General features: G+C 42.9%; 2 long non-coding RNA genes across 2 annotated transcripts in view; one reads left to right on the top strand and one right to left on the bottom strand.

The window, feature by feature from the left end:
- The window catches only part of LOC101749253, a 31,969-nt gene that overhangs the window by 1,127 nt on the left and 7,096 nt on the right, over window positions 1–23,746 (top strand). The window contains exons 2-3 of the long non-coding RNA XR_001468327.4: window positions 13,009–13,139; window positions 17,475–17,543. This is a non-coding gene — a long non-coding RNA (uncharacterized LOC101749253). The remainder of the gene's footprint in view (window positions 1–13,008; window positions 13,140–17,474; window positions 17,544–23,746) is intronic.
- LOC124417117 lies at window positions 44–23,279 on the bottom strand. Its single transcript, XR_006931084.1, has 3 exons — window positions 15,772–23,279; window positions 6,439–6,582; window positions 44–6,051 (listed from the first exon to the last, which is right to left on the bottom strand). It is a non-coding gene; the product is annotated as an uncharacterized LOC124417117 (long non-coding RNA).

Raw genomic sequence — 23,746 nt, 5'->3', positions numbered from 1 at the left:
CACTGGAAAACAGAGACTCACCGATGGGCTACAAACAGTCAGGTCCCAAAATGGTCAGAAAGTGACACACCACCACCTCCAGTCGTGCTCAGCGCACCGCTGGATGGGAACACGTTGAGCCTCCAATGTGTTCTGAAAAATGAACGCAAATTTCTGTTGTCTGTTTGCAATTATTGGGCTCAACTGGAAGCAGTAACGCACAGCTGTGAAGATCAAAATCTGTACCATACAGTTCATTTGGAAAGTATTTATCCATCTCCTAATGTGAGGGCATCCACCTTTCCTTCAGAGCAGCACGCAGGTTCTTCCATGGATCTAGGAAATAACGAGCAGGAGGTGTGGGAGAGAAAGTAATCACAAAACACAGATCACTGCCACCCACTGTCATATTTCCAAGCTGATTACTATTGACCTGCAATAAATAAGAGATGAAAATACATACCACTTTCTTACATTTCTGAACACCAACAGTCCGAAGAGCATTGATTTTTATATGCATGTAGCTTATGCTCTTGTTCCTCACTCTATCATCCATAGCCCTTATAAAAATTAATACTATGAAATCAGCTCTTGAGCATAACAGGCTGAGAAGACGTTGGATAAAATCCCGAATTCTTTAAGTTCTAAAGTCAGTAGGAGCCTGAATAACCAAGCCCTGAGCAAGGACTTCTGGTTATGCTCATTGATTATTTTCACTATGTAATCATATTATTCTAAGCTGGCAAAAATAAAGCAGGAAGCCAAAGAGATAAATAATTGCTCTGTTTCAGTGGCACTAGAAAAATAAGCATAGCATGTGTTGCTCAAGGGATTTGTATACGTCCCTTGCAAGCAATAGTTAAGGAGAGTAGAGCACTAAAACATATTCGTCTCTCAATTGAAATGCTGCCTATGTAACAATTGAGAAAAGGAAGTGCAAGATGTGGCATCCAATTGAAATTACTGATGTTGTTTTCCATACCCAATGGTTTGCTGCTACTTCTGCTTCTGCAACCCCCTTTGGGACAGCGAGTGAAAAAGAATAGGTGGGAGGTAGGTCACAGATGTTCTCACATGTCAGAACAGCACAAATGAAAAACATCACTCCTCAGGGTGGGCACAAATAAAACCACGGAAGGATTTCTATATTAAAATGACTGAAATCACTGTGTGGTGTGATGGCCCTGTTCTGGGTTAGGTTTCATTTCCAGGGCAACTGCAAAGGCAAAATACACCTGGATAATCCAAAGGATGCAAAGCTGTCAGTGACTAAAGCAAATCCACGCTACAGGGAAAATAAAGAAAGAAAGAAGAAGGGAAAAAAAAAAGATCATCTTTATAAGACCAATTAATTTCTGGCCAAAGAAGCAGCAACATAAAAAAGCCCCAGAGAATATCATGCTTGTGTGCCAATATGACAATAGAGAAATTATCACAAGGATCTGCCAGGATCATTCCTAAGAAGTAAAAAAGCAACTACTGAAGAACCCCATCTGAAATCTCTTTCCCTGGCCAAACAACATGCCAGTGTAATTTCCATGATATCCTACAAGGAAAAGGAAACCCAGAAAACAGAAAATAAAGAAAACAATAAGGAAAAAATGATTTCAAAAAGACAACAGTAGTCGTAATCTTGACTGTTCAACTGCGAGGCTCTTTAGTTACCATCCAGCAATAAGGCTTTTCTGTGCATTTCTATTCCAGTGCATTTCCACCCACCCACTCAAAGCGTTTTAGAGACAGCAGCACCAAAATCGTATCTGCTCTTTTAACTTACATCCTCAGACCTTCTCACAAAGCACTCCAGAGTGAAGTACCGTGGCTGCTCCCCACTCTTCCTTTTCAAATATTTCTTATATTCCAGAAAAGAGCTTTTTTTGTCTTTATTCTAGAGAAAAAGAATATTAGATCTCATGCTTCTAAAGGTGAACTTTGCATTAAAAAACAATGCAGGATTTTTTAAAACTGGATGAGTGGGGAATGTTATGTAGCTTTAGCTTATTTGTCAAACAATTAAGTTATCCTTCACAGGGAAGAAGGGTCTGAGAACAAGCTTTTCAGAACACGGTTTCTTAAAAATCACAGGCTAGATTAATTCCTAACGTTGTTTCACTTACAGTGGTGGAAGTACTCTGTGAATGAAGTTTTTTTTTTACAGGACCACTTATTGCAACAAAACCAAACTGTACTCGTAGCATTTCAGGATGGGAACTTTCATGAGAAACAAAGGATAAGAGAAGGGGAGACTCCTACCTACGGATCAGGAAGCCAGAGAGGAGGAGATAATGGTTCCTTTTCACTAATACTTGGGATAACCCTATTAACCCCCCCCCCACCCCACCCCAGTGCAGACACAGATTTGCACTTGCTCAAAGCTGGCTTGGATCAAATGCCCATGACCTGTCTGTCTGTAGTTGGGAGTATTGCTCATACGCTACTATTTGGCTCTGGTGCTCCACCAAAGACAGCTAAAATAAGGAAATCTTAACATGATTATATCTAAGTCCAAATTGCCTGACAGTGCATGAATTAAATTCACTCAATCCACTTCATAAACTGCCTTCTGTAAACCACTAATATTTCCACATCGTTATATGGTACATTCAGTAATCCGATTGCCTTGGGAATATTTGTTTTTCCAGAACCTGTGGCCAAGGTACATAAGATTAGATCAGATGCAGCTTGTCTAAGAATGCTGTAATGTGGGTGTACAGTATATCTGCTAGTTTTGAGTTACAGGTAGAAGTTCTCTTTCTCTCTTTCAGACTTTTCCAGCCACAGGCTCAGGCTATGCCATCTGAAGCTGCTTCTTGCAGCATTTGGTACTTCTTGTTTTGTGTTGCTGCTGGCCTTCTAATGCCAGAGATCACCACAGGAAATATTTGCATGGCACGCCTCGTGTGCTGCATGACTGATCCATACCTCAGCAAAACTTGGGATATTTTCTAGGTCTTCACAATGACAGAAGACAAGTCTCTCTGGGATTCACACTCTTCTGCTGGGGTTTTCTCACCATTCTCCATGTTAACATGAACCAACAGCTGGGTTTAAGAGATCTGTTATAAATAGTAACATCATGCTGCTAGCAAGCTTCTTGGAAAGTAAAGAAAATACGTTATTTAATGCACTCTGACATTTGCTTTTCCTCTCCTATTCCTAAGCTGCATTTCGGTAAACATCCGTAACAACAAATGCACAGAAGTTGACTTCTTCACATAGACATAACAAGTGCTGCCTTGAGCCCAGGAGATGATATCCAGAACAGCTTACCTCCCTTCAGCCAGGCAGCTGGCAAACTCTCACAGTAGGAAAAGGAGTCAGAACGTGGATGGAAATTCCTGATTCCTACAGCGTCCAAGATTACAACCTTTGGCATTTTATTTTCATGGCTGTTCTGTGTTGCTGCAGAAAACTTCCTCCTTTTGCCATATCTTTCCATTCATTAAAATTGCAGCTTGCAATTAAATATTCTGACATAACATAGCTGAGATTTTTTGGCAGCAGCCTTAACCAGAGGTTTTCAGAGTTTCCTGCAGACAGCTTTAAATTTTCATATCCTCATGAATGCTTGCCACCTTCTTTTAATAACTTGAAAAACTAACCTTCTCTTAGGAACTTCATTGTTGCCGTATTTCCCCAGCATTCATTTACTGCCTTCAGAAATATGTCATGCACATGTATATTTATAGAGAGCGCAGTGTACATATGCACCGTGTAGTTTGACATCTCATAGAGAACACACAGATTGCATGGTAGATCTAAAGAAATATTCTTACATTCAATATTTTCTTTATTAAAACGCATTTCTCTCTTCCCGTGGTATCGTATCATTTCACTCATTTAAGAAATATTTACTACATTATTCAAAAACTTCAGCCCTTGATCTGTTATTAACTTCGTAGCCTTACAGATTCTGACTTTCATATACGGCAACACTAAACCATTATTTCTATGCAATGAAATATTTCTTAGGATAGAGTTTGACCTTTTTGCAAAGAGCTGGGAGTCTCAAGGATTTTCAAGTTATTTGCGTTCCTAAGGTGCAGAATATATTTTATCTGTTGGAAGCATGTTCAGACAACGCTCATCTCTAATACAGACTTGAAATTGATTTTAAAAAGGGCCTTTCTAATGTTCAAACTAGCCCTAATCTCTTTTTTCTTCTAACATTACCTGGCAAATAAATTCTTAAAGGGATATTATCAATTTAAGAACTATGCTTTAGTCTGGAAAATTCTCCAAGAGATTAAAGAGAAGACATCCTTTTTCCTGTAGGTTTAATTTCTATATTTGACTGCAGTATGTGTGGTCAGTATCTCATGCTGTTAGGAAACAAAAGAGACAGAAATAGATATAGGAGACCATAATACCTAAAAAGTCTTCAAACTGCTTTTTAAAGTAGATGTGAAGTTGGTGGGACCTCGTGACAAATGACTTGTGGAACTCTTGAAAGGCAGGTAATTGTGTCTTGCTCAGAGCATCCTTGGCTCCCACTGCAGACAGCAAGTGCTGCTCTTAACATGTAAATCTAAGCATTATTTTTCCTAGACTTGATCTGTTTTGCTGTAACTCTATTGATCAAATTGCACACGAGACATATGCTACTGTCCTGGTCTTGTAAACTTCACACACAGAGCCCACAGAAGGTCTGCGTGATCTGTTATAATGTGCAACATATAGCAAAGAAACTTTTATAGCAGTTAACTTCTGAAATAAAGTTTAATCTTTAAACTTGGGCAGTATACAAGGTGCATTTTTGGCATTTTATGATGGTATCCAGACTCCAAAGTACAAATGTTGCTGTGATTTATTTTCAGTTATTTCTTTGGGGTTACACGTGGGATGACTGATCTGTGTCCCACAGGATCTGTAGAAGCCATCAGCCTCCCTAATCGTTCAGGCACTTTATCAGGTAAAGGCAAAGATGCCCATTCATCTTATGCTGGGGGGTTTGCTCTAATTTGGAAAACAAGACTTAAAGAAATGACCTGTGTTAACATGGATTGGCTGGTGTGCATTTCTGAGTTTTGTATCAGAGCAAACGGTATCAGGCATTTATTAATGGACGTATTGTCCTCTTGGCTGTGATATAGGATTATCGCATGCTTTCCCAAAACTTCCCTGAAAATACGCTCAATTCTAATTATTAAAAGCAGCAGCATTGCTTTGATTCCTTCCTGTGGTTTCATTTGTCTGCCAGCTCAGAAGACAAACTGGTATTCAGACAGCTCACCTGCTCTCTATGGTTACTTGGTGATAAACTATTTCACAGACCCTTCCTGTGGCATCTAGGGCAAGTGTTTTGAAACATAGCTCCAGTACACGCATAAACGTGTCATCTTGTGCTAAAATGCCACTTCAGTGCCAAGCCAAGCCAGCTGGCTTTGGACAGAAAGTTCTTTTCTGCTTACGTGTGCAAACTTTATCACTTCCCTGTCCTTTTTCTCTTGCTGTCACAGTACTGCAGAGGTGGTGGCGGCTGATGGCAGAGTGAGAAGCAGTGTTCAAAATGTGTCCACGTTAGTCGAGATAATAAAGCCTGGTCCTGCAGCCATGTGTTGAATCCATCTGCCTTAAAAAGTATCTCACATAATCTAATCAAATGTCTTTCCTTGTATTACGTGGAAGCAGAGAAAGATGAACTCGAGTTTCAGTTACTACATGAAAAGAAAAAAAGCATCCAAAGTTTTGATGTCTGGTACCTTGTTTCCCTGGCCCCAGTCATAGTTTGAGAGGGTCCAGACTGCTAGGTTTGGAATTCTTCCATCTTTAGCTTCAGTTTAGCAAATCACAGTTGGAAATAAGCTAACGTATTCTTAGTTTTCCCACAGAGTGGAGTAAGAAAACAGGTCTTACCTGAGAAGAAAGGTGAAAGTTTGGGGCCGGTGGTTTTCTTTTGCTATTGGTGGTCTTGTTGTTTTGTTTTTTTAAGAAAGATACAAGTTCATCTCAAAATTAGACGCTGAAACGAAGGGTGTTCAAACTTCTCACTGTGCGCAGTGGAATATTGTTGTACAAAGCCCATGGAAAAGTTCCTACTAACTCTAAAATTTGACCTGAAAATGGCAATACCTAAACAAAACAAAAAAAGTGCAATGGCTATAGTTTAGCTGGTGTACTAGTTACAAGTAGTTAAAATACAATTTAACACAATTTGCCCCAGCTGAACTGTTCCAAGCTAGGTTAAAACTATTACTCCAATGGAAGACAGGTTCTGAATTTACCATGCCTTAGCTATCCCTTACCCTGAGGACAGTCTACCTCAAATCACCTAGTATTTCATGCAAATAAGCACATGCAAAAAGCTGACGCAAAGTCTTGTTATCCCCTCGCTAATTTTTGTCCATGTGTACACAGACACAGAGTTGTTTGTGTCAAGCAAATTTTAAATGATACTTTCAGGGTCTGAATACATGAATGGGTGATCTCATTCACGTACTGACATGCTTGACAACTTACCATGCATCATCTGAGCCACGGTAATTGACCAAGTGTGTTTGCTCTTCGCCTGTGGCCATCTCAGATGGAAGAAACCAGTTTCAACTTCTCTTTTTCTTGCCCCTGAGGTTGAGCTGACACATTGAGCCTCACATCTGCTGCAGGCTAGAGAAAAGCACACTGCAGTTACCATGCCTCAGCTAAGGTGCAGTAACTCGTTAAGTTGCTGGAGCTGGACAGCATGCCTGAGCTGTTGGTTAAAACAGGATAATTGAGGGCATAAATCAGGTGTTAGCTCAGTTCAGTGCAAGTCAATTGGGAATGGATTTAAGCTAAATCGACACAAATCACTCTTAGTCCAAAATAAAAGTGGCTACCCCACACTAGCTTAACTAAATCCAGGACAGCTTAATCTAACAAAAATGGAAAGACTTTCAACTAACCATAAAGAGCCAAAAATGTTATACCCGATGCTGAGCATTGCCTAGGGCATGTGCATTCACTGCAAGCAACAAATACAGTTTGACACACAAACAAAGAAAGTGAGCCAAATTCACAGCTATCTCAGCAGACAATGTAGAGAGAGGACCAAAGGCTGTGAATGCAGCAATACCTTCTCTGGCTTTGCTAGCAAATTTAGTTTTCTCTACCGTATTTTACTGTAAACAGTTCAAAGTATGAGTACATAATTCTGCTTTATCTCAGAAATTTGCACTCCACCATCATTTAGCAACAAATATGGAACGATGCTGCCATGAGCCTGGTAAAGTTTGACTGTAAACAAATGTAAAACAGCTGAGTTTGTTTGCATTCTTTGAGACTGATGAAAAGTATTAAGGAACAGAAAATGATACACATACTGAAAAGTAAATCTAAGTTTCATACATCTTAACGATCTAAAGTGTTATTGGTAATTCAATCTTGCAGAATAATCCCTAATGAAAAAAAAAAAAGCAAATAAAGCTTGATTTTCTCAAATGGCTTCACCCTTCATCTCTAGGCACTGTTAATGAAATTAGGGATGCATAGTTGAGATTAATCAAGTGACTATCTCTAAAATCCTTTACCAATGGGAGACTGACATGTACGAAGCAATTTGGTCCCCTAGTTTCCGTTTCCTGGCTGAGTTAATTCTTCGAAGAAATTCCTTTAGAGAAAATATTCGTGGGAAACTATTCTGAATTCTTGGTGTTGTGCGAGACTTCAGAAGATCAGCATCCCACTAGGGAGGTTACAAGACGTATATGCACAATAAAATGATAGTCTTGCCCCTACAACATACCACATAGTCCTAGCAGCAAGCTGTGCTTCAAATATATTTCTGTAAGGCTGTTGAGAACCAGTAAGGACTCATTCTTCTGCAGCCTGTGGGAAAAAATAGTCCTTTCCCATGGTGGTTACTTGGCTCCTCCACCCAAGGTACAGACGCAGCAGAAGTCCCACAGCAAAGAGGACAACGCAAGTGCCCTTTGCTATGCCATAAATTTGGTTTGTTGCTTTTTTTCCTCACTCCAAACAGCTCTGTACACACACTGCACAGTCACAGCAGGCCACACATTCTGAACACAGGAAAAATAAAAGTGTGTTATTATCAGGATAATTGAGTGTTGGAAAGACAGTTGCCTCCAGCACTTCGTCCAGATTAAAATCTCACCAGTACCATTATCTGGGAAGTATCTGCAGTGACACGTGCATGCTATGCATCTCAGTCAGCAATCTGGCCTATAGTGTTTACAGAAGCTTTAGCAATTCCTTTAATGACCCTTACAAGTCCTCCACTTATTCAAAAGCTGAAATGCTAGTCTATGGGGGACGAACTTCTAAAACAGCAGATTGAAGTACTCCATGTGAATTGAGCAATTTCTGTTAACACATGTCGACTAAACCAGAGCTGCCAATCAGCCAAGCTGCTGCTCTGCGACAACAAACATCTGAGGTACTGGAGCTTGAACTTAATCAACGTTATTTATTTTATCATGCAGAACTAAGCCATCAGCCACTGCTCTCATAGACATGGTTTTCAGCTACCCCTCTGCCAGAGCATATATGCTTTCTTCAGAGGAAATGCCGTGTACTTAGCCCTCATGTTAACCTTAAAAATGCAGCTATTAGAATTGATGCTTTTTCAGCCTCTAGCACCAAATTATGCTCGCAAGCAACCTTTTCAGGGCTCACTGAAGGAAGAAAACCTAAGCCATAGCTATTGTTAATCCAAGATCAAGCCTTCTGTTTGTATCATCACGCAGTAACCAAGACCACAGGAACTGCAGCTAACACTGTTTTCCTGTCATCATGGGTAGTGGTGATCTGAAAGGTTCCTTTCGAGGATCATTACCTAAAAGGTGGAAGAGGAACTAATTTTAACATGGATAGAGTCAGGACTGAGAGATATATCAGGAACACCAATCAGCAACAGCAAGCAAAACCAAGCCATTTCCCCACCGCTATTTCTATAGGTACCTATTTTCGCTCCCCCATCATCAAGAGTGAAATTATTGTTCAGCTGCATTGCTGTATATCTGGACCGCTTCCACTGACTGCTGATACTCATTGCCTCCAAATGCCCTGGGGATGCACATTGCACTGCATACTCTGCGCGACTCCTCCTCAACCAGGTGTAGCTGGTCCCCTTCTCCATGCCAGCTTGCTTGTGAGCCTTGCGATGGTGTTACAGTTCCAGCTTCCCTTGGTGTCCTGAGGACTTTGGCTCAAGCCTTGCTTATCTGCTGTGAGAAGGTTCCAAAATAAGAAACACATTTACTCCCGGTGCCTTCTCTTCACACTGCTACGTTTACTTTTAATGCCCTTTTCTCATCGCAAGGCAGGAGTATATGCTGTCCTGTGCTCATGGAGAACAACTTACATGCTGTCCCAAAGATGTGCACCCATTTGAGCTTGTTTCCACTGATGTGACTCTATAGACCACAGCTTTAGGCGCATCCAATGACTCCCTTTTTTCTTTCATTGTTTTGGTTCGTTAGTTTTAGCGCTGCTGACACAAACAGTGCATTTCAAAATGCATCTTTCCTGTGGGCTCTGTTTACTCGTTAATGTGGGTAAGTGTCAGCTGAAGTCCTGGATGACAGCTTGCTTTGCTTTAGATTGTGGCATTCCCATATATGATTTATTGTATCTGAAGGGAAGTACGGTTACATCTGTAGGAAAAAGAGTCATGGGAAAAGGGGAGCTGTAAGAAGCCTGGCTGTGAGGGGCACTGTGGAACTTGACATTTAGGTTCCTGCACAAGATGTAATTTCCAGCTGAATAGCTCCGGCACTTACACAGCTTCGCTTTGGCCCCAGCTGTGCAGTAAGTGCTACTGACATCTATCTTAAAAGCTGCTCACAACAACCTGACTTGATGGGGTTGTTTTGTTTTCAGAAAAAGGGGAAAAGATGCTTCAGTAAAGTAGTCCACATGAGCCGGGATGGAGTATTTTGTCCAGACCACTCAGAAGGGAACCAACATAGCTGGGAAAATGGCAGATGATTCTGACAGCTTGCAAATAAAGTTTTGCTGGAAACACTGCACGCTGAGTTGGTGCCCATGTAGCTTCTGGTACTGAATTATTGGTACAGTCCCAGTTCTTTCCAATGAATCACATTTTCCTCAGTTCAGGATTAATCAACATGTCATTCAGATGTATTCTCAGACAATAAGCACTATGATATGGATGTCAAACTATTTTAGGTCAGACTGTTTTCTATTTTTAGCTTAACTATTCCGCTGTAAGACTAATGCCTCAAATTCAGAAAAGGCAAGTGTCAGAAGATACGAGCAAAATCCTGACTCCATGAAGGGTCAGGGACAGCTGTGCCTTTGGCCAGCACAGGATTTCACCTGATGGGTCTCTTTCAGTTATAGGTTATTCCTGTTCTAAGTGCCATTCTGTCCCCAGGATCTGAGATAATTACTGAAATTCCTGCTTTTACAATGCTTTAATGTTGCATAAACATTGCAGGTGGGGGGAGCATAAGTGCAGGTGAGGGGGGATACTTGCTTTGAGTGAAAGGTAAAGTAAATCACCGATTCATTGCACCAGGACACCGCCTAAGACACCGCATGCTGCAGTCTCAGCTTTTGTTATGGCTCTTTAATATCATTATCTGTCGTTCTAAGGTAAGCAAGACAGATCGACATGCATGTACTGAACATACAAAAATATCTGCATTCTTGTATTACACACAGCGTGTGCACATATGCACTTAAATATATACATGAAGTGCTTTCTTCCTTAATGTTTAACAATAACACATAGTGAAATTTCTTAAATGAAGCATTCTTCAAAATGAAGACAATGAGAAATTTTAGAAGGAAAAAGACAGCAAAGATATCTATCCAAAATGGAGGCAGCCTTCCTTCTTACTCACAAGTTGGATGGCACAAACACATACGTTCTTATAGACCTCTCAGGCTCAGAATTCCATCTGGGTAGTCAGGTGTCACAGTCAGCTCCTGCAGAAACTCATAGAGCCAGTGAAGACCGAATTCAAACCTTCCCTGTTCATAGTCACTGCCATCCAAAACAGAAAAGAAACTCTGGGTAGGGTATGCCTGCAACAGAGATAGCCAACTGGAGGCCCACAGAATTTGGATCAAAGCCATGAAGCAGTTTTCTTTGGCCACTGAGAAGCAGGCTGGCTCTCAGGCTAAACCACACGGTGCTGCTCGTTGTGCTTGGGCAGGGCGCACAATAAGTTGTATTTGCCTGAACTTCGTGTGGGCAGCAAACTCACTCTAGATCCTGATACTCTCATCACAAAAATGGATTTCCAAATCCTACGCACGTTGGCTATCCTTGTCTACGTGTTTTTCTGCACACAGATGAAAACTTGCTTTACCCACAGTGTGAGCTGGCCACAGCCCCGAGCCCAAGCTAATATCCTGCCTCTCAGCAGGCCACAGTAATTTGGGCATGCAGCACACGAGCTGCAGCTACATGGCTCCTGGTTCTTTTGGACAACAGCCAGAGTAAGCTCCTATCGGCCTTCAAAAGTCCGCGTAGACATCGCTTATGTAGCTGGTAGTCAGAAGATCCATGACAGGAATGGAAAAATACTGCTCCTGCACAGTGTCGCCTGTGCTTTGTAATCTCTCAGTGCCTTTTCCAGGTCCCGGGGATCTTTAATTCTGACCAAGATTGCAGAGTCAAACTCGTCAACGCCTAAAAGTCAGCGAGTTCTGCCTTTGCCACTGTATGCCAGACATACAAACGTCCACACCGTGGATCACAAAGAATCTGCCTGCTTGAGATTCAGTCACTCTCAAAACCCTGCCTCGTTTCTCATATTAGTTTGCTAATCTCCAGGCCATCATTAGTCTTTAAACTGCCCCATTGATTTAGTAGCATCTTTAAAAAGAACATTAAAATTATTCCTCGTCTGCGGCGCTGCTGTGGTTCATTAATTATTTCATATTACCAACATAAAACTTGTAAAGTGAGAGAAAATTGCCACGCAGACTTGCAACTGCAATCACACATTCTGATCCCAGGGTCAGGGACTGGCTGTGCCTGCCTCTATGGCCCCTGCCCTCAGTGCTCACTGCAGAAACATGCTAAGAGTCATCTGCTGCTTCAAAAATTAGAACGCCACATTGTGATGTAGAGCTCTTTACACTTAGCCCATAAGAAATACCTTTTGAGCTGTAGTAATATGAACACAAATTAGCTTTTAGGGTCATTTTGGATTCTTTTGAGATCTCTTCTTTCTCTGTCAGAAGAAAGAAGAACTACATGGCACTCAGATCCCTTTCTCCACCCAGGCAGAGAGCCCTCCTGTATACACAGTAATAAGATACATTTTCTTTTAGAAATCTGCAGATACTGCAGAACAAATGATGGCTCTCCTTATCCTGTTACACCTTATGAGCCGGACAGGAGATAAATATCAGCACGGAACAACACTCCCATTGGCTGTACTCAACTTTAATCCGCAGTGGAGATCTGACTGGCAGCAATCCCAGGTGGCATGCTCCAAAGGATCGTGTGTGCCTCGCTGGGGGCAGCAGTGCTGAGTGCACCGCAGCCTCGACCCTGCTGCCAAGTGAATGCTAACAGGCATTCAAGACCTTGGTGCACAGCCCAGCTGTTGGAGCTGACCTGCTGCTCCTCATCCAGGCTGTGCTCCAGGGGATCCTCCTTTCCAGCTCTGCAAGGACCCTCTGCACTAACACCAAGCATTCAGGCTCACCTTTGTCTCTTGCTTCTTTCCATGGTCTCCAGTTCCACCCTCTTAGACCTCACCCTCTAACCGGGGAGCCTGCAGAGTGAAGTTGAATATCAATTCACTGTTCCTCAGTCTTAGCAGAAAGGGAGCAACAGAGTGATGTTCTTTCCAGTGAGTCAGTGCTTCTTTGCTGGAGGATGTGTGACTCACCAGTCCCCACAAGGGCTGCCTCCCTCCCCCAGCACTGTACCTCACCTCCAGCCTCTCCTATTCCCATCTCTCCTCTAAGAAAACATTATTTTCCCATAGTCCTTCCTGCTTTTACTGTCTTTGCTATAACAAGCTCAGGGACTGAGAAAATTTGATGGCGCTCCTGTTTTTACATAAGAAATAAAAATGTTTTCTTTTCACTTTCCCCACTCAGGTATCCATCTGCCTGCCCCTCTGGACAGGCGCACAGCTGCGTAGTCACAAACCTGTCTGCAAAGTGACTTCCAAGTGAGGACTCTTGGAAATAGTAACTCCTCACTTCAACATATTAATTCTGGGCCACAGGTAAGATCCAAGTGTTCTTCACCCCTCTGCCCCGTTGTTAAGATCTCTCAGGGGTATGTCTACCAAGTACCTACTCTGCTAAGTACTGCAGCCTGGATTAATGAAAAGCAGTAACTGCTGATTGAACCAAACAAAGAATCAATGAGCCAGTGTTAGAAATCAAGGAACAGAGTACTTCTCATCAACTCCAGTGCAGTGGTGTTCACTTCTTGCTTCCTGACTCTTACAGAGGTCTAGTTACCTAAAAAACAAAGCCACAGCACATCTGTATGACTGGGAGGTGAGACCTGGTAACTGCCTGAGCTGGATCATTCATGCCAGTTTCAACACAAACCAGCAGCAGATAGGGCAGACCCTGCTGGTGGGGGATCTCTCACTGGACAAAAGCCACAAGGTCAGCTCATGCAACCCCAAGCCCGGACAGAGGTTGCAAGGAGAGGGCATGACAAAGTCATCTGGTGGATCAGTGATCCAGAAAGAACTCTTCAGCTTTTAAAACTGTCCCTACCCAAAGGAAATGCCAAACTTGTAGCAGTTCTGCTTGCTTCTCTCCTGCAGTGAAATCTTTTGCCTGGAGGAGATGGGGTGAGCTAGTTTCAGAGCAGAACACATGACACATCTTTGCCACAGTTTGAGTGAACGGAGAGTGTGCTCCTTGGGGCAATCCCTGCCTCTCCCTCAATCGTGTACTACACCACAGACACAAAATACGGCTCAGTATAAATAACAGCCCTGTCTCCCTCCTGCTCTAAAATGCAAGCAATTTAAAACAGCAGCCTTTCTAACAGGGAAGAGCAGAAAGCCAGAATTTTGAAGCCACTTTCTTCTCCCTTGTTAACAGTAAGCCCAGCCTTCTGCTCATAAATAATTCATACGGCCTCTTTTTCCTCAATTACACTGTAGTGTCAGATTCCACACTCTGCCTTCCCAGAGTGACTTTCTGGCTCTTCTGGAGACAGCAAGGCTCACTTGGATGTCTGGAAGAGCCACAGACTCATTAGACTCGAGTATTCTTTCCATACACCAGTTAAAAGATACAGAACACCTTTGTCTTGGAGTTTTGGTAATTATCCCTTGCTGAAATGCTGCGTGACAACATGTTTACAGTAAATCGGTTTTGCTTCAGCCCAGCATTTGCGGTGCAGATTCTAAATACACTCAAGGATGCAAGGATGAGCTGGGAAAGGGGAACCGTGCACAGCTCGTGAGCTAGAGCACGCATAGAGGTGAGAAGAATGAAGGCAAGGAGTGCTCTTGGGTCCTAACAGAGAGACAAAAATCATGGGGAATTCAGTTTGTCAGGTGAAGAAAAGAAAAAAAAGCACAGACAAAAGAAAACAACACTGCTTCCTCTCCTGCCTGCCATCTTTTTTGATTAATTTAAGCTTAGCTTGTTGAGATGAGGAACCAAGATTTCTGCTCTGCTATCAACAGCTTGCTGCCTGTACATCCCAACTCATTACAGAGACGCTGTCTGCTCTTGTGCCTTAAACTAAGCAGCCAGAAAACATTAGACAAGTATTGCATGTTGTAGATTGACAACATTTAAAACCTAGATGGCCAAGCTACTGATATAATTTCCATACTCGTTAACCATGACATCTCCAGTTCTCCCCCACAGCATTCTGTCAGATTCAGCGGGACCAAGAACCTGTCTTAGCTGCCAGAAATCATTTTGTTACTCTTCCATGGATTGGCATCGCCTGAATATACTCTTACCCCTCAGAGCAGAAGTTTATAGAAATCTCTTTCCAATTTCCCAGCTGTGCATCTTGCCTTCCCTGCACACACACACATGGTCTATTAGCTGTCCAGAGCTATGCCCATCTAGCTGGCAGGCTGCCTGTTCACAAGCTGCTCCAACAATTGCCCTTGAGCATAAGCCAATGCCAAGTCCCCTCTCAGGAGTTCATGCTCTGTGCTAGCACTAACATGATTGCACTGGATGGCTTCACCCTGCACGCTACTGACAACGGCCTCTTAAAGACCCCAGGTTTGCTGATGGCAACAAGCTCCCAACTATTTTTCAAGTTAATTTTTGCCAGGTTGTATTGTCACAGTGGTCTCACAGACAAGTAATCTGTCAATGGCAGTCAGGCTTGCAAACACAGTGTGACACGGGAGCCTGGCACTTCTGTAGCTCTTGTTGTAAGAGACTATTTCACATGCAATATAGCTGTGCTTGTTCTCCAGCGTTAGAGCTGAAAGCCAGATGCTGGGTGGGCCACGAAACATTCTGTGGGAATTCTGAAAGGGAAGCAGTTTACCTGGTGGGTATTAAAAAGATGAGCAACGACATTTCCAAATAAGCTTGCCTAAAAGCTAAGTAATTTTACCTGCTAGCAAATCTTGCCTATGACTGGCAAGCACTTCCTACAGGAAGACAACATGAAAACCAAAATATCAGAGGGTTCGTGGCTGAAGTACCATTTGCCTTGTGAGAAGACAACACACAGTGACTGAGAAACAGAGGAAAAAAAAGAAAAGTGAGCCTGTCTCAGGGTTTAGGGCATTCACCTGGAAAAGGACATAACTAAATTCTGGCCCTGACACTGCAAGCCTATGATTATTGCTACAAGATACAACAGAGTCAACAGGAGGGGGGAGGGGGGAAAAAAGTCCTTCCACCCACCTTGTATCTCTCAGGGGACAAATGGTGTCAGCCAGCACGGCCACAGCACACACACCACGCTATCGGGATGCCTGAGGTCAAACTCTCACTGGCGCTGCCTCACAAGGCATGTTCCCTGGCATAAGAGCAGCTATGTATTAATGGCACACATCACGTACTACTGGTAACTATAGGCCATCCCACACGCAGCCTCACCGTAGGTCAGATTACTTCTGCCGGTGTCAACGCGCTCTGCTGATGTTCAACAGGAAATAGCAGAAAAGATGCTAAATCTGGAGGAGCAGAAAGCAAAGCATGTCAGTACACGTGCATCTCAAAAATTCTGCTTAAAATATGAAAACACTCCAAATGCTTCAGATGGAAGCTGCTCAAAGGAACAAAGAAGAAGTCTCTCTCAGACAGGCTCGACCCCAGTCAGGAACAATGGGGCTTAGATTTACAACACAACCCAGGCTGAGTTCTTGCAGTTCCTGGAAAACATGAGTAGTGGACTGGTGCATTTTTTTATTTGCTATTATCTCCCATAGACATTCATCCTGATCTTAACATCTTTATTGTCCATATAGAGCAAGCTTCCTCCCAAACAGAAATGAATGTTCCAGTAAGTTTCCGTAGACAAAAAACAAAAATTAAACAAAAAAGATCCCTTTATAACATAAAAAAAAATGTACACTTCATGTTGTGATTCAAAGTGCTCTTTGTTTCAGGAAGTATAAATCCCCAATTTTACAAAGAAAGAAGCAAAAATGAGAGAAAGAAAACTGTGACACACCGGTTAAATAAGAACGGAGCCTCAGTTCCACACTGGTTACAAAGAGAGGGAAACAGTCGGTAAAGTCAGCGTAGTTCTTTCGCCTGAAGGACAGCAGCTATTTGTCCTGACCCCCACAGTCAATACCAATAAATATGCTGAAAGTTGCCACCATTTTTCAAGAACCCTCTCCATCAGGGACACACACACACGAGCTGCTGCTTTGAAATGACAGCACAGTTAAGTGAGAAGACATAATTTGCTTTTTAGAAACAGTAAGACTATCATCTTGCACGCTATCCACGTGATGTAGAAGACCTGTTTGCTTGCACTGGTCTGCAGTCCTTGCAGCTGAACTCATTAGCAACCAGGAAAGGGAAAGCAGTGTTAGCCTGAAGCCCTGTGCATGTCACCCTGTACAACTGCTCCTCCCTGGAAGAGCACGTTGGGCAGAGCAGAGGGTCAGGGCTGCTGCCCCTGCCTGGCCAGCAAGCACCTCTGAGCCTGCCATCCATCCCTCATCTTTAACCAACTCATAATAAATCATCTCTCCTGCAAAAATATTTTGTGACTTCTGGTGAGAGACGCATTATAAATCCACATGAACATTTCCTTTTATTATCTGTAAATAGTCTTGGATTGTTTGAAATTGTTCCTGCCACTGATATCGCTGATCTCTGAAGAGATAAACATGAGCTGATGGATGACTTGTCTGCAGGATCTATTTCAGCCACCCCCAGGCAGGATATTTTCCATGCTGGTAATAATAAATCTTATTATTGAATGTCATCAAATGAAAGCAAATTATGGTCAAAATAGGCACAGTTATGTATTTCTTATTATGTAATACCAAAGATGATTTTTCAAAGACTGGGGGGAGCTTTCATTTCCATTGCAATTTTCTGTAATGCAATTCTTTTACCTCCTTTGAATTTCTCTTTTCTTTTAACAGCCTCATGCAGCCAAGCAATGGGAAGAGGCTCCATCCCAGAATAGCCTGTCCTCTCTTCAGGCCTGGAAGGTAAGTTTCTTACCGCATCTGAAATTGAATAAGAACAATGTCCATTCTCACAGCTACCTAGGCTGCCTTTGGGTAGCACTCTTAATGTGGCATTCTGAGGTATCACTAACACTATTTTATACATTATTTTTGCAAAGGAAGCAAATGGCATCCTTTCTGTCACTTAATAGAAAGGGTTTAAGGCGAGAGCTGTCACTCACTCTTATTGCTTCCACTTCCTTTCTAAAAATGATTGTAGCATTCCAGGGAGAGGTTCTACCTTCATAATGAGAACAGCATTGAAAAATGCTCGTGCCACATTATTAGTGCCAAGCTCAGAACTAAAGATCTAAGTAACTTTCTAGGATCTGTTACATACAATCAAGCCAAGGCTTTGTACCAGGATGGCTGTGCTGCAGAAGGAAAATGTGCAAATCCACAGCTCAAATTCAAGATGTAAGCATAAGAAAGAGCTGTGAAATAAGATTACAGGTGGTCTACTTACCAAGTGCTGTATTCCACCATTGTGTTACCTGAACACTATTGAAAATCTTTGTCTCCAAATGCAATGCACCAGACAGAGAATGCATGGAGACAGAAGAAAAGGGCTGGAGAGACAAATCAGTCTAAGGCAATATTTTCTTGATATAACTCTGTCCTCAGCCTGTGGAGGCCAGAGACATTTGGCCTACTGAGCCTGGGGAGAGAAGCTACAGAGAAAAAAATAACTTGAGGGACAAGTTAGAGCTTGGTAGATATGCCATGTGTGATCTCCATGCAAAACCTCTGAGTGTAATTTGCACAGAGCAAAGATGGTGAGGAAGAAAAGAGAACAGATGTGAGAGCTGCGTAACTTGCAGGGAATTTATCAGCTCCCTCAGGGACTCAGTTGGATGCAGCAAGCAGGACAAATAGATAACTGGGGAGAAGCTAAGCCATAGCAGAATAGACTCGTTCTGCCAAAATGCAACATAACCATGGGTCTCATGAACAGAACTGCAATTCATTGTGTTATCATGGCATTCATTTCAGGCTACAGAGCTATATGAGATGGTTAACACAATAAAAAAAACAGCCTGGATAAAAATACAGTAGTTCTTGCAATTCCATTGGCCTTCAGAGTATCATGGGAAGCCTTCTTTTTCATAGCTGGAAGGCAGCCTGTTCCATTTAGATATGAACCCGAACATCCAGATCAAGTTGTCTATGCTTTTCAGCAATGCTTTGGCATCCAATGGATTTTCAGCATCACAAATGTAGGTCAGTCACCTTTGGAAGGGGACATTTTGCTTCTCAGACTTATTTGAGCCTGCACACTATCATCAGAAAGAGCACAGACTACACTAGCTGAACTTGGAGTCCTACAGCTAAAGAAGAGCGTCATATGCTGCAGTTCAAAAGGAGGCTCTAAATTAACTCCCTAAGGCTGATTCCCCTCTGCCATTTATTCCCTAACATCATGCACCTGAATCTTAAGAGAGAACCTTCATGTTTGTAAGACAGATGAGAGAAGCTTCACAAAACTCCCCACAGACCACAAAAAGCTCTGTTCTTTCTGAGCAGCAGAGCCAGTGTTGAAAGCAGCTCAAGTGCTTTCAGATATCAAGATTTTGCTTGGACTTGAACATCACAGAACGCAAAGCCAGATCCTCCAAAGTCTGCTCACTCTGTCACCATTCTGTCACCTCATACACAACCAGAAAACCTACAGAAGTGCAATACACACAGCCCAGTCACAGCTGTTCTCTGGCCACATGGGCACAGCATTAGCACTGTGAAGTTAGGTGGTACTCAACACCCATGAATGACTGCAGACAAAGCTTTCACAAGGCTATGGAGCCTCAGACATACTCTGGTCTAAACAGTTCTTGTTTAAATAGTCTTCGTCTGGAGAAGAGAAAGCTACCAAACACTTGGCCATGCCCAGGGAGACGTGAAGCATACTCTAGCTGTGGACTCCAAAGCAAACCCAGCAAATATTTCTTCTTTAGCACATCTGGCTAACGCAAGCTGTATGAGAGTCACCTACTAGCTTGCCATCTACAAGAAGGGAAGGAATAAAAGAGTTGGGCTTATTAGTTTGTTATTCTCCGATCCCAGCTATTACAGGACAGGCACTGTGTTTATGATGGATTTATTCGGAGAACATTCTCTCCCTGCCCACATAGCTTCAGTCTGCGAATCAGACTGAAGCCAAAGCAGTATTGGGGGTTAGAAAAGCTGCAGACGTTCTGCAGCACCACATGCAAGCTCAGTGCTGCAGAAACGCACACAAAATGAACCAGCAATGAGGTATTGGCTTAGAATGCAGAAAGTTACATCCCGTTCCTCACTGTACCACAGTGCCCTCCTATAGCTTCAGCAAGTCCCACACTGTGAGGTAATGCTGTGAGAAGGGGGTAGAAAATTCAGGAACACACACACAATCTGCCATTTACTCTTCCAACAAGCAACTTCTGTGTTCTTGGAAGGGTATATTTTAGCCTCAGCCTGCACAAAATGTGGCATTCCTGACCACTTCTGAGCAGCACTCCAACATCACTGCTTTTCACGTACCATAAACCAAGGCTCCTCACACTGCTGTGGCCATTTCACCTGCACTTCAGCACACATCTGCCTTATCTCTCTATATAGTCAAGGCACTGTGCCCACGGGGACCAATTTATTTTTCCATCACCTGTAGCTTCCTTCATTTTATGTAGGAAGAAGCTAGCAACTTCTAATAAGGAGTGTTATGAATAGTGTGGTAACGCCCTTTTCCATCCCTGTTAAGTTTCTTATATCATTTTGTGAAGCCAATCCCTGCAAAGTCCCTAGAATAACCTCCACTAACTATAATAGGGTCCACTGCTGGACCACATGTATTTTAGCTGTAGCTTCACAGATCTGTTGCATGTTACTGCTGTCTTCCTATATTGAGGTATTTATTCCACTGCCCCAGAGTTTGTTCTGGCAGCTGGAGGTTGTAGCAGGCCTGACAATACACAGGAGAGGTTCCCTCAGTACAAAAGTTTCCTTGTGTTTCTGACTGCACATGAATCACGGCTTCAGCCTCATCCCTATATGTACATCATCTTCTTGCACCATTAGCATCTGAGCATTCAGACAACTGCCAAATCGCATGGGGAAAACACCGTGAGCAGAGATAGGATCCACTGTCTTTGGGTGGCTTGTGATTTGTATTCTGTGCTACAGAAGCCCATAAAAAAAAAGCCAACCCATTGATTTATGACTCAGGTCAGACCATTTTCATATAATTTGAAAGCACAGTAATTCTAAATTCTGCTGGATTCCTGTTGCTGTGTCACGAAGAAATATATAACAGAATAAAACTCAGTGAACAGAGGTGAAGCTTCACTTTCATGAAGCCACAAATTCCACCAAGATGGCTCAACTCACAGCTGCTGAGGATCTCTGAAGTATTTAGATACTCTGTGAGTACTATGACAAACATGGTCTGAAGTAAAAACAAGAGCCAAGCAAGCTTCACTGATATTAATGCTTCTCACATCGCTGCTATTTACATTTCTAATGACTAATGTGCATTTCACCCTGGGCTTCAGAAGAACTGCTGCTGCCCAGCTTGGCACTATACTGTCAGTAACTGAGGTCACTTCAAACATTATGGACTGGGACACCCTATATATGTTGCTTCACTGTGCCCTACTGAAAACCACAACTCACCAGAGGGCCATGAATTTGTTGCCACGTATTTTAAACGGCTTCGTAGCAAATCTATAAAACAGTGTTCACACAGGTTTCTTACTGCTAATGCATACCCTCACGGGATTATCTAAGTGCTCTTGGTACAGACCCTCTGATAAGCCTTGGAAGCAGCCAGCAGCACATCTAGTGCTATCAGCAACACCTTATGAAAGGAATGTCATGGCAAAGCACTGCCTAGTCACAAGACAAAAACCACCCTAGTGTTTACAGCAGGGTAGGAAATACCACATTAAAATAAAAGCATGACGAGGGAAGAGTGCGGACTGAGGGTAGAAAAAAAGCAAAGCCACTTCTAAGCTCCCGGCTCCTTTGTCATCAAATCCGTGCACTATAGAGAAGATCTGTTTGGAGCAAAAGCCTTTCCATGAAGCTTTATCTTGGCCTTTAGCAGACAGAATCGACAACCCTAAAGTGGCAAAAACCACTTGCCAAGTGCCACCTTCAGCGAACAAAGGAACACAACACCATGCACTGAACAGCAAACTATCAGCTCCCAGGGGGAAGTGTCATTTTCACATCAAGTTTGCTACATGAGAGTGGGAGAGAAGCTCCAACTGTTTTGAATTCATGTGTCAAGTCAATCGCAGGAACAGATAATATTGGAGTTATATAAAATTTCGGAAGGAACCCCCACCCACCACCTGCAACACTCACTCGCCACTGTCAGAACAGCTCTATAACTGAAGACAGCGCTGAAGAGAAGTTGTCCTCGCAGCTTTCTGCAAAGTAGATGATAGGATCATTATAATTTCATTTTCCATACGAACTGAGGCAGAGGACGAGTGCCTATTTTTGTTCCTATCAGAACACTACCTAAAAGTCCCCACTGGACCTAAGTGCTAGCTGCTTGCTATAAGTTTAAAATCTTTCCATCTGATCCTAGAAATTTGAATTCTCAACAGACTCAGCAGGATCTGCATGGAAGGAAGGAAACATTAGCAGTCTGCCCTGCAGATTGCTCCAACTTTTTTTTTTTCCTCCTCCTTCCTGCAGGGCCTTGCCATCCCCTCTAGGGAAATCAAACCAGCTCTCTCTAGTTTCCTCCAAATGCCTTAGCTTATGAGTTCTGCTCATGTATAGATGGCATCAATGTCAGAGCTGGGAAGTTAGATGTCAGAAGCTACATTCAGGAGAGCAGGTACAAGGGCAAACTCGAGCACACAGAGCCGTGGCTCCTGCACTTTGCTGCACACCTTACCAACTGGTCTGGCGGCCTCCATGCTGGCAATACTGCAACAAGGGGTGTCTGTAATGTATTCCTGTCCATACCTAAAGCAGTCCAACAGCATTAAGAAGAGTGTGGGCATGCACCAAGGAGCTGAGCTTCCTCAGCTCTTCTCTCCAAAACCATTAAGAGCTTGCTCTAGGGTCACCTCCAAGCCCAGGCAGATGAGCTCAGCGTGAATGGTACCTCAGCATCCTGGTGTCTTAATGCCAGGCACAGACCCACAGTGTCAAAAAGCAAACAAAAAAACCCACACCAACAGGGCTTCCTGATGCCATACACTCACACTCCATCTTCCCAACAGCCCTCTCATCTCCCTTTGCACGCATTCAGGGATAAAACACATGCACCAGAGCTTCACGCTCTGCTGTGCTGCAGCACACCGAGGAGGAATTGCACCTGCCCTGATTTCCCCAACCACCATTAGCCAAATTAAAGCTGCGCCAGCCCTGTCCTCTTTTACAACCGCTGTGAGAGAGCAAAGGGAGAAATCCACAAGGGGAACAGATGCTGTGGTCTGAAGAAAGAGAGAAAGAAAAAGATATCATTGCTCTCTGAAAGCATCCAGAAATGTTTCTATTCAACTCATTCAGGCCTACACAAGATCAGGGAGAGCACAAGACTACTGTGAGGAAAATCTAGGTCACATATGATCACAGCAGCACAGCTGCCATGCTCTCAATGGCCATGTGAAACAAGGACTGCAGCAAGGACCTCTCTTTGCTGAAGAGGGGTGGGTTTTTTTTTTTTCATTCCAGTTTTACAATTTCCCCTCATTAAGGTGCATTTTCCGGCAGCGCTGAGAGTACATTTGGGTCTTCAATTGGGGTGAAGGATTTAGCTATAAATCCCTAAAATGATTCAGTAAGTGGAATTTCTGTAGGATCGTTTAAATAGTTTATAGGCTGCCAGGCAGGATTTTAATCTTCTAACAGTGACAGGAACAGTGTTACTTTCCTGCTCTTCTGAATGCCAACACATTTCTTAGTTCTCTTTGTTTCATATCTGTTGTGGAAAGATGCACATTGCTCCCATTTTCATTAAGGAAACAGGAATCTTACGCTATTTTAATACACCTGTGAAAACTTCTTGCATTGTCACATTCAGTGCCCTCTTTGTTAAATACGTGGGTCGGTACTTTGGCCCCTTCCCATCCTTCAAACACAAAAGGTAAGATAGACGTCCGCACAAAAATAAAGACAAAAACAAAAGCACCACAACTAGGACAATGGTGCCCCAAATCATTACCTCTGTTCTTCTGATTAAAGAAGCC

The sequence above is a fragment of the Gallus gallus genome, chromosome 10 (genome assembly GCF_016699485.2).
Source record: "Gallus gallus isolate bGalGal1 chromosome 10, bGalGal1.mat.broiler.GRCg7b, whole genome shotgun sequence".
NCBI classification, from domain to species: Eukaryota; Metazoa; Chordata; class Aves; order Galliformes; family Phasianidae; genus Gallus; species Gallus gallus.
Note: the sequence above shows the minus strand (reverse complement) of the source record. Positions and strands in the feature narration are given on the sequence as shown.